A 12166-nucleotide genomic window follows, 5' to 3' on the forward strand; every position below is an offset into this window, starting at 1 on the left:
GATGTGCCTTCAGACCGGCCGGTCTCAGCCAGCCCTGTTAGCAGTACTCTGGATTGAGGATCCTGAAGCCTTCAGTAAAGAGGTAAAGAGACTGCAACCCTGTGTCCTCGTTATTCATTGCGACCTGCACCACGCACCATCATCACATCTTTCATTGGACGCCCCTTAGCAGGGTCACGGACCGGGTCTAGCCACCGTGACAACCCCAGGACCGAGACAGGGAGGCCCGGTACCGAGTACCCCGCGGCCCTGTGTCTGGGGGCGCTCCATTAACCTGTTACATTCTTTTGCATTTTACTTTCCCCATCCTCCAATCTATATCCTTTACCCCCTGTTTGTACTATTACTGCTTCTATATACAGTATAAAAACCTGTTAACACTTGCTCTGCCTCCTGTGTGTCACTGCATCCTACATTCCTGCTAGCATCCTGCACCTGCACAAACAGTATAGGATTCTGTATTTTTTTTTATGTTTGTAGGCTATGTTGTTCGTAGCATCAACCCTCCTAATCCGTCTATATGGACATGTAGGTCATAAAAAGATGTAGAAAGTTCTTAATATGTAAATGAGCTGTTAAGATCTATGGGACGGACACCGATCTACATGAAAATCTGCCTCCAGAGATTATTATAAATGAAAGGGCGGGCAATACCAGTGTGAGACCTGTAATGGCTGACAGTCTACCTCCTGATCTACATGTCCTGTTCATTTATAAGCTCTGGAGGCAGATTGACATGCCAATATAGATGGCTTAGTGGGGTTGATCCTACTGACAGATTCCCTTGAAGCATGTTTTTATAAAAATACTGTAAAGTATGAAAAGTGCAAGGTCCATATATCAGCTATAATAAAGTGTCTTGTTGCTCCTTTTAAACTATCATATCTCACTTTTTAAATAATTTGTAATAATGATAAAATATTCACTGACATTTGAGATCAAAGTTTAAACACAATTGTTGGGAAATATAATGCCCAAACATGAGGACCTATAGGCAAGTCAATTAGAGGAGACTAATGTGCTTGTGGAGATAAATTATTTATAAAAGCAAACCAGATACAGTGCTGTGCAAAATGTCTAGGCAGGTGTAAAAAAAAATGATGCAAAGCAAGAATGCTTTAAAAAATAGAAGTGTTAATAGTTTATTTTTATCAGTTACTAAAATGCAAAGCAAGTTAACAAAACAGCAATCTACATCAAAACAATATTTTGTGTGACCTCCCTTTTACCTTTTATCAACTCTTTTAGGTACACTTGCACACAGTAGGGAGGTTGTTCCAAACATCTTGGAGAACTAACCTGAGATCTGTGGATGTAGTCTTACGCAAGTCCTCCTTTCTCTTCGTGTAATCCCAGATAGACTCAGTGATGTTGAATTCAGGGCTCTGTGAGGACTATATTATCACTACCAGGACTCCATGATCTTCTTTATGCCGAAGATAGTTCTTAGGCCGGGGTCACACTAGCGTAGTGTGACTCCAGACTTAATGGCATTATCTGTATGTTTAGGGATGTTTTGCAGAATAAATTTGTAGCCAATCAGATGCCTCACTATTGATATTGCATAATGGATAATTATATGTATTTCTCAACATTGAGGACACCTAGAAATAGAGCAGCGTTGAAGAGTGTAGGTGTAGTGATCGGCCTATGAAACTTAAGTGCAGCAGATGAAAGACGCATCAGCTTGAAATTGGAAGATGTTCAGCAGAGCCAATAAGTCCAGAATTGGCAGCAACCAGTGGGAACCAGCTACACCCATCTACTGTTCTGATAAGTCTGAACACAAGTGGTCTTCATGGAAGAATTGTGGCCAAAAATCATACCTTCAATATGGAAACAAGACCAAGTGACTCAACTATGCACAAAACCAAACTGGGATGCGGAAAAATGGCAGCAGACACTGGACTGATGAGTCAATATGTGAAATATGTGGCTTTAACAGAAGGGGATTGTGTGTTGAAGGGTTGTATAATACAATACAATAATACAGTAAGTGTCTGCAGGAAACAGTGAAGCATGTTAGGGGTTCTTTGCAAGTTTGGTGCTCCATTTCAGCAAATGGAGTTGGGGATTTAGTCTGGAATAATGGTGCCCTCAATGCTGATAAATACATGTAGATACTCATCCATCATGCAATACTATCAGGGAGGCTCCAAATGTATTCAACAGCAGGACAATGACTCCAAACATAAAGCTAATGTCATTAAGGCCTTTCACGTGTCCTGATATTTCCGTTACTGGAAAAAACAGTACCAGTGCTATCCCGTGTGACGCCTGGAAAAATCATTTCAATTAGCGCTGTTCCCAGGCGCCGAGTGCTGAATCCAGTTATCTTCATCGCCTGGTCTCCCTGCGATCAAGCTGGTCAACTAACATCTGCACTAATCCGTGCCTCCCACTTCCAGCTCCAAGACTTCTGAGTTGCTCTGGAATGCTCTACCACAAGAAATTAGGACTAACCACAACTTACACAGTTTTAGGCGCTCCCTAAAAACACGTGTTTAGGATGGCCTATCACGTTCCCTAATCGAAGTCCTTTCTATATAGTCCATTCACTATTTGTCTGAACATAATTCTCCATCAAACTCCACCGCACCCAATAGCACCACAAATATTGGCTGGCGACTACCTCATGCAGCCTTTAGCTATCCCCCATTAACTCAAGATGGCTGGACCATCATTGGAAATACACACCTGTACTTTGTGTCACTCCCACGTCATTGTAGATTGTAAGCTCTTACGAGCAGGGTTGTCTTTATTTTTGCTTTAATTATTGTATTATCTTTGTTACGCTCACGCCCTAACTGGTGGGCGTGAGCTCGGGGGGTTTGTGGCCCCACTGTGCCACAAACCAGACTACCCTGGAAGGGGCGTGACTATGACAGCTGCCTTGGTCTTCACTGGAGCCTCTGATGGTGAGGTTTGTGTGGCAGGCAGCTGCCAGGTGCTACTCCAGGGTGGTGTCTGGCTGTGGCTGCTGATCCCACTTGGAGAACAGGAACACTAGGACAGGTGCGGCATCAGGCAGGACTAGCAGATGAGCACAGATGAAACTCAAACGAGTAGGCTGTCACGGCTGAGACAGGGCTGGTGGAGACACAAGGCTGGCAGGCATGGCAGAGACACAAGGCTGGCAGGCACAGCAGAGACAAGGCTGGCAGGCACGTCAGAGACACAAGGCTGGCAGGCATGGCAGAGACACAGGGCTGGCAGGCACGGCAGAGACACAGGGCTGGCAGGCACGGCAGAGACACAGGGCAGGTTGGTGTAGTGTATGAAGGAACAGGTAGGGACCTGTTCACACAGGAGGTGCCGGTACTGATATGAAGTATGAAGGAACAGGTAGGGACCTGTTCACACTGGAGGTGTAGGTACAGATATGTAGTATGAAGGAACAGTTAGGGACCTGTTCACACTGGAGGTGCAGGTACGGAAATATGCCAGAAGGAAAGGAGAATGAAGGAACAGGTAGGGACCTGTTCACACAGGAAGAGAACCGCAAGGCTGCAGATAGGAGCAGTAGAGCAGCAAGAGAAAGAGCAGAAACAGAAGCTAGGCAGAGCGGAACCGCAAGGAATGCGGAAGGGAGCTGCAGCAAGAGATTTCAGCAGCAGGAGCGGAGAAGAGTAGAACGGAGCAGAACCGCAGGAGTGCGGAGCAGAGGCAACGCCGCAGAGAGACAAGGGTAGAACCACAAAGTGCAGAGCCAAGAGCAGAGTGAAGGCACAGAGTGCAGAGCCAAGAGCAAAGCAAAGGCACAGAGTGCAGAGACAAGAGCAAAGCGAGGACGCAGAGTGCGGAACCGAGAGCAGAGCAGAGAGGCACTGCAGGGAAAGAAACCACAGACAAGGAGACAGAGATAGGACAAAGTTAAGACAAGGTACAAGAACAAAGACACAGGGACCATGATATTCTGCCTCCTGGAGGGCGGACAGACCAAAACAAGGCAAAGCAAGGACACAGACACTGAGACCAGGATATACAGCCTACTGGAGGGCAGACCAAGAAGAACAAGGCAAAGCTAAGGAGTAGAGCCTCCAGAGAAGGAGAAACACAGAGTAAGGCCTGGCAGCTCAGAGGCAAACCACTAACTGAGTAAACACATTGCACAGGCCCAGTGAACAGGGTGGAGCTGTCCTAAATACTGGAGGCCTCTTGGTAATTGGTCAGGAACAGATTAGACAGGTGCGCCTGTAACGTGATCGCGGGGCACCGATGGGCTGCCATGACAGCTGGGGGTATGCTGATGACCTTTGTGCTTGTCCAGTGAAAGTCAGAATTTGGCCAGGGTCCCATTAGAGTATGTCACCCAATGATTCTTTCATGCAAGAACATCGGTTGCGATTTGCTAATGACCATCGGTCATTGCACTGTATTTCGATGCTCTTGCATGACAGGATCAGAGCACAGCTGCGGAGGAGACGGAAAAAGTAAATTCTCCATCTCCACTGCTGCCGGTGTCAGCATATATGGGTGCGTGTGATCCGATTCTCAGGTGCAATCACAGCATGCTGCGATTGTTTTCGCATGCCAAATCTGCATGGGAAAATGCAGATGTTTGCTGCACCATACAGAAACATTGGGGCGAGTGCAATCCGATTTTTTTTTTGGATTGCACTCATCCAAATGGATCGCAGGTGGGAATGAGCCCTTTAGCTGACATTCATAGGAGACAGTGATTTTTGCTATGAATAGCAGTGCTGATGTACTGCTATGTATAGTACAAGTGATCAAATGCTCGCAGATTAAAATCCCTTGAGGGTACTAAGAAGTAAAATAAAAAGTGATTTTTTTTTAAATATGAAAAAAATATAAGTTGAAATCACGCCCCCTTTTGCCCTATTAAAAATTTATAAAAATACACCTATTTGGTATCGGTGGTTTCGCTAATCTAACAAAATATAACCTAAAATAATTTTGTAAGTAAACAACATAACTAGAAAAAAATCAAAACCCAAGTATTACCTTTTTTGGCCACCGCAAAAAGTCAATGAAATGCAATAAGAGGCGATCACAACATAATATCTACCCCTACATGGTGACTCAAGAAATTATTTATATATTTTTTTTTTACAAATTTCCTCCAAAGTTTTCACCACTGAAATAAAAAACCTATACATGTTTGGTAAAAGCGTACTAGTACTGACGTGGAGAATCATGTTGCCAGGTCAGTTTTACCAAAACCTTAGCATGGTAAATAAAAAAACAAAAGCAAAATAAAAATCTAAAAAAAAAAAATATTCAGACAATTTATGGTGCATGTCTGATTTTGCACACCTGTTTTATTAGTCCAATTTAACAAACCAATCCATCGGCTTATCTAGATGCTTTAAGCCACACTCCATAGGACTAATAAAGATATTTCACAACAACTTCTAATTGATTTATTGCACAAGACGAATAGTCAGCCTTTGTACTCGAATAATATGGGCCCGGATTGGATGGGGAACATGATTCAAATGCCCCGCTCTGTTGGTCCTATGTGCAGGCAAATCTGACGTGGAAACCTTTTTCCATGTTGCATTTTACAAAATTAGGGTACATTTCCACTGCCGAGAGACAAATCGGTCCGTAATCTGGACCGAAAAAACGGATGTAACGTATGCGATTGTCATGCAAGTGCAATGCGAGTGCAATGCGATTTGTAATCGCATCATCCGTATGACATCAGTATGACATCCGTATTGCTGTCCGATTTTTACGCACCAGTGTCCTTTGAAAAGCCGGCAATTCAGCGCCGTGTACAGTAAAATCACACTGACAGGTTAGAATAGAGTAGATATATGCACATAGAATGTGTATATATACATATATACATGTCAGTGAGACACCTATATATGTATATTTATATTTAATGCAGCGCTAGAGAGCATTAAAGCCTCTAATTCAATTGCCGGCTTTTTCCTTCTCCTTCCCAAACCCGACAGGATATGAGACATGGTTTTCATACAGTAAACCATCTCATATCCCCTTTTTTTTTGCACATTCCACACTACTAATGTTAGTAGTGTGTATGTGCAAAATTTCAGCGCTGTAGCTGCTAAAATAAAGGGTTAAATGGCGGAAAAAATTGGCGTGGGCTCCCGCGCAATTTTCTCCGCCAGAGTGGTAAAGCCAGTGACTGACGGCAGATATTAATAGCCAGGAGAGGGTCCATGGTTATTGGCCCCCCCGTGGCTAAAAACATCTGCCCCCAGCCACCCCAGAAAAGGCACATCTGGAAGATGCGCCTATTCTGGCACTTGGCCACTCTCTTCCCACTCCCTGTAGCGGTGGGATATGGGGTAATGAAGGGTTAATGTCACCTTGCTATTGTAAGGTGATATTAAGCCAGATTAATAATGGAGAGGCGTCAATTATGACACCTATCCATTATTAATCCATTTGTCTGTCCATTTGTCTGAAAGGGCTTTTCAAAGGACACCGGTGCGTAAAAATCGGACAGAACTCGCATGGTGCGAGTGCTGTGCGATTTTTTTCTCGCACCCATTGACTTGCATTGGCGAGTCTCGTCCGAGACTCGCAGCAAATCGCAGCAAGCTGCGATTTTTTTCTCAGTCCGATTTCGGCCGAGAAAAAAATCGCAAATGAAAAGACACCTATTGAATAACATTGGTCCGAGTGCAATCCGATTTTTTATCGGATTGCACTCGTCCGTTTTCCTCGCCAGTGGAAATGTACCCTTAGACAGATTTTACTCGGGTGCAATTGCGCAAATTTTTTTTAAACACTTTGAAACATCTGAAATGATGAATTAGTAAAAACATCTGGATAATCAAAACTGTGCGCACATTGTTGAGGAAACCCAAAAAATGAAACAAAAAGCCTAGCATTGAATTTGTTGCAAAAAAGAAATAAAAAAAACTTTTACCCCTAAAAAATTTGCTGAGTATTTATTGTGTTGACAAGTGTAAAGATGCTGGAGAATATGCCTTGATTATCTAGGATGACTCGGTTTACTGAGTATTCACTGCACATCCTTATTACAACTGATGCTGTGAGGTTTTTGGCAGCTTTATATTCCATCTGCTGCCAACTTTTAAAGCATCTATGATTCCAGGGAAATAATGGCTTATACTTAATAATGTGCACAGTTAAAATGCAGAGAACCATATAACTGAAATTAGAGCACAAGTTAACTACTTGTGAACTGTCAAATGGACTAAAACATCCCAGTAGCATGCATATATCTTTACAAAGATATTTCTAAGGCTGCCGTCACACTATCAGTATTTGGTCAGTATTTTACATCAGTATTTGTAAGCCAAAACCAGGAGTGGGTGATAAATGCAGAAGTGGTGCATATGTTTCTATTATACTTTTCCTCTATTTGTACCACTCCTGGCTTTGGCTTACAAATACGGATGTAAAATACTGACCACATACTGCTAGTGTGACGGCAGCCTAAACATCTTTTCAATGTTTGCAGTCATGGCACACATAGAGATAGTGGATATGCTTTTTTATCACTCCTGTTTTCCTAAACGTTGTATAAGGCCGGCGTCACACTAGCGAGTTTTACGGATGTATGAGAGGTGCAGAAAATACGGATTGCATACGGTACAATGATTCTCTATGTCCCAGCTCCTATCTGCCGTATTTTACTGATCCGTATTATACGGTCTTGTACGGCCGTAGAAATTTGCAGCATGCTGCGTTTGTCACCGTATTGCGCAAAAAAATCGCCAATGAAAGTCTATGGGGGCGAGAAAAATACGGATTACACACGGACCAGCAGTGTGACTTGCGAGAAATGCGCAGCGATGTTCTATGGAAAAGCCGGTAATTCGATTGCCGGCTTTTCATTTCTCCTTCACAAACCCGACATGATATGAGACATGGTTTACATGCAGTAAACCATCTCATATCCCTTTTTTTTTTTTTTGCATATTCCACACTACTAATGTTAGTAGTGTGTATGTGCAAAATTTGGGCGCTGTAGCTTGTAAAATAAAGGGTTAAATCGCGGAAAAAATTGGCGTGGGCTCCCGCGCAATTTTCTCCGCCAGAGTGGTAAAGCCAGTGACTGAGGGCAGATATTAATAGCCTAGAGAGGGTCCATGGTTATTGGCCCCCCCCCTGGCTAAAAACATCTGCCCCCAGCCACCCCAGAAAAGGCACATCTGGAAGATGCATCTATTCTGGCACTTGGCCTCTCTCTTCCCATTCCCGTATAGCGGTGGGATATGGGGTAATGAAGGGTTCATGTCACCTTGCTATTGTAAGGTGACAATAAGCCAGATTAATAATGGAGAGGCGTCAATTATGACACCTATCCATTATTAATCCAATAGTACAAAGTGGTTAATAAAACACACACACATTATTTAAAAGTATTTTCTGTATGTCCCACGATGTAAATCCATCTGAAGGGGTTAAATCATTTTACAGCCAGGAGCTGTGCTAATGCAGTCGTTCCTGTCTGTAAAATGTTGTGAATGAATGTAATGCAGGGGAATGTCCTGTAGATACCTTGAGTCGCGGTGATGCGCGCCCTGCTGGTTGTCCTCATATGAACTCGAGCGTGGGAATTTTTCCCAGGCTCGAGTTCATATGAGGACATCCAGCAGAGGGCGCATCACCGCGACTCAAGGTAACTACAGGACATTCCCCTGCACTCCATTAATTCCCCGGGGTTTTACAGCCACTAGCACTGCATTAGCACAGCTCCTGGCTGTAAAATGATTTAACCCCTTCAGATGGATTTACATCGTGGGACTGACAGAGCGACGGAAGGTATGGGATATTGTTGATTTTTTATGTTACCTTTTTTACAGGACGAAGGTCTTCAGGTGGATTACCAGTATAATAAAATATTACAACACCCTGTGTCTTTATTTCATTAAAATACTTTTAAATAATGTGTGTGTGTTTTATTAACCATTTCGTACTACTGGATTAATAATGGATAGGTGTCATAATTGACGCCTCTCCATTATTAATCTGGCTTAATGTCACCTTACAATAGCAAGGTGACATTAACCCTTCATTACCCCATATCCCACCACTACACGGGAATGGGAAGAGAGTGGCCAAGTGCCAGAATAGGCGCATCTTCCAGATGTGCCTTTTCTGGGGTGGCTGGGGGCAGATGTTTTTAGCCAGGGGGGCCAATAACCATGGACCCTCTCTAGGCTATTAATATCTGCCCTCAGTCACTGGCTTTACCACTCTGGCAGAGAAAATTGCGCGGGAGCCCACGCCAATTTTTTCCGCGATTTAACCCTTTATTTTACAAGCTACAGTGCCCAAATTTTGCACATACACACTACTAACATTAGTAGTGTGGAATATGCAAAAAAAAAGGGATATGAGATGGTTTACTGTATGTAAACCATGTCTCATATCATGTCGGGTTTGTGAAGGAGAAAGAAAAAGCCGGCAATTGAATTACCGGCTTTTCACATATCTCGCGCTGAATTAAACATAAATACAGTATATATAATATACTAGCTGTACTACCCGGCTTCGCCCGGGTTAATGACTGCTGTTAGCAAAATAGAATGTGTTAACAAAAATTTATTCTGCACACAAAAACCACAAAACAAATAGATAGAAATGTAATTATTAAAAGGCAAAAACTAAGCAAATAGAAGCATTTCACAACATATATTAGCTTTGTTATACTGAGAATGTCTTTGTTGCCTATATTAACCAATCAGAGCTCAGGTTAATTAACTGTAGCAAAATAGAAGCTGAGCTGTGATTGGTTGCTATTGGCAGCCTGATAAATCCCCAGCCAACAGGAAGCCCTCCCCCCTGGCAGTATATATTAGCTCACACATACACATAATAGACAGGTCATGTGACTGACAGCTGCCGTATTTCCTATATGGTACATTTGTTGCTCTTGTAGTTTGCTTATTAATCAGATTTTTATTTTTGAAGGACAATACCAGACTTGTGTGTGTTTTAGGGCGAGTTTTATGTGTCAAGTTGTGTGTGTTGAGTTGCGTGTGGCGACATGCATGTAGCGACTTTTGTGAGATGAGTTTTGTGTGGCGACATGCGTGTAGCAACATTTTGTGTGTTGAGTTGCATGTGACAGGTTAGTGTAGCAAGTTGTGTGCAGCAAGATTTGTGCATGGCGAGTTTTGCGCGTGGCGAGTTTTATGTGTGGTGCATTTTGAGTATGTGCAAGTTTTGTGTGAGGCAACTTTTGCATGTGGTGCAACTTTTGTACATGTGGCAATTTTTCTGTGTGTGCAAGTTTTGCATGAGGTGAGTTTTCCATGAGGTGAGTTTTGCACGTGTGGCGAGTTTTGCGTGAGCCTAGTTTTGCATATGGCGAGTTTTGCATGTAGCGAGTTTTGAGTGGTGACTTTTGTGTTTCGACTTTTATGTGGCGAGGTTGGTGTGTGTGTGTGGTGAAATGTGTGCTGAGGGTGGTATATGTGTTCAAGCACGTGGTAGTGTGTGGCGCATTTTGTGTTTGTGTTCATATCCCCGTGTGTGGTGAGTATCCCATGTCGGGGCCCCACCTTAGCAACTGTACGGTATATACTCTTTGTCGCCATCGCTCTCATTCTTTAAGTCCTCATTGTTCACATCTGGCAGCTGTCAATTTTCCTCCAACACTTTTCCCTTCACTTTTTCCCCATTATGTAGATAGGAGCAAAATTGTTTGGTGAATTGGAACGCGCGGGGTTAAAATTTCACCTCACAACATAGCCTATGACGCTCTCGGGGTCCAGACGTGTGACTGTGCAAAATTTTGTGGCTGTAGCTGCGACGGTACAGATGCCAATCCCGGACATACACACATACATACATACACACATTCAGCTTTATATATTAGATATACCTGTATGTAATCTCCTGTATATAGTATATACCTGTGTGTCATCTCACCTATATATAGTATATATCTGTGTGTCATCTCCTGTATATAGTATATACCTGTATGTCATCTCCTCCTATACATAGCATATACCTGTGTCATCTCCTCCTGTATATACTATATACCTGTAGGTAATCTGCTCCTGTATATAGTATATACCTGTGTGTCATCTCCTCCTGTATATAGTATATACCTGTATGTCATCTCCTCCTGTATGTAGTATGTACCTGTATGTCATCTCCTCCTCTATATAGTATATACCTGTGTGTCATCTCTCCTGTATATAGTATATATCTGTGTGTCATCTCCTCCTGTATATAGTATATACCTGTGTGTCATCTCCCCTGTAAATAGTATATACCTGTGTGTCATCTCCTGTATATAGTATATAGCTGTATGCCATCTCCTCCTGTATTAGCCCTCGTTCACACGTTATTTGGTCAGTATTTTTACCTCAGTATTTGTAAGCTAAAATGGCAGCCTGATAAATCCCCAGCCAACAGTAAGCCCACCCCCTGGCAGTATATATTAGCTCACACATACACATAATAGACTGGTCATGTGACTGACAGCTGCCGGATTCCTATATGGTACATTTGTTGCTCTTGTAGTTTGTCTGCTTATTAATCAGATTTTTATTTTTGAAGGATACCAGACTTGTGTGTGTTTTAGGGCGAGTTTCGTGTGTCAAGTTGTGTGTGTTGAGTTGCGTGTGGCGACATGCATGTAGGGACTTTTGTGAGATGAGTTTTGTGTGGCGACATGCGTGTAGCAACTTTTTGTGTGTCGAGTTGCATGTGACAGGTTAGTGTAGCAAGTTGTGTGCAGCAAGTTTTGCGCATGGCGAGTTTTGCGCGTGGCGAGTTTTATGTGTGGTGCCTTTTGAGTATGTGCAAGTTTTGTGTGAGGCAACTTTTGCATGTGTTGCAACTTTTGTGCATGTGGCAATTTTTCTGCGTGTGGCAATTTTTCTGCGTGTGCAAGTTTTGCGTGTGGCGAGTTTTGCACGTGTGGCGAGTTTTGCATGTGGAGAGTTTTGCGCGTGGCGAGTTTTGAGCGGCGACTTTTGTGTTTCTACTTTTATGTGGCGAGGTTGGTGTATGTGTGGTGAAATGTGCACTGAGGGTGGTATATGTGTTCGAGCACGTGGTAGTGTGTGGCGCATTTTGTGTGTGTGTTCATATCCCCGTGGTCGTGTGATTATCCCATGTTGGGGCCCCACCTTAGCAACTGTACAGTATATACTCTTTGGTGCCATCGCTGTCATTCTTTAAGTCCCCCTTGTTCACATCTGGCAGCTGTTAATTTGCCTCCAACACTTTT

The sequence above is a fragment of the Ranitomeya variabilis genome, chromosome 1 (assembly GCF_051348905.1).
Source record: "Ranitomeya variabilis isolate aRanVar5 chromosome 1, aRanVar5.hap1, whole genome shotgun sequence".
Taxonomy (NCBI): domain Eukaryota; kingdom Metazoa; phylum Chordata; class Amphibia; order Anura; family Dendrobatidae; genus Ranitomeya; species Ranitomeya variabilis.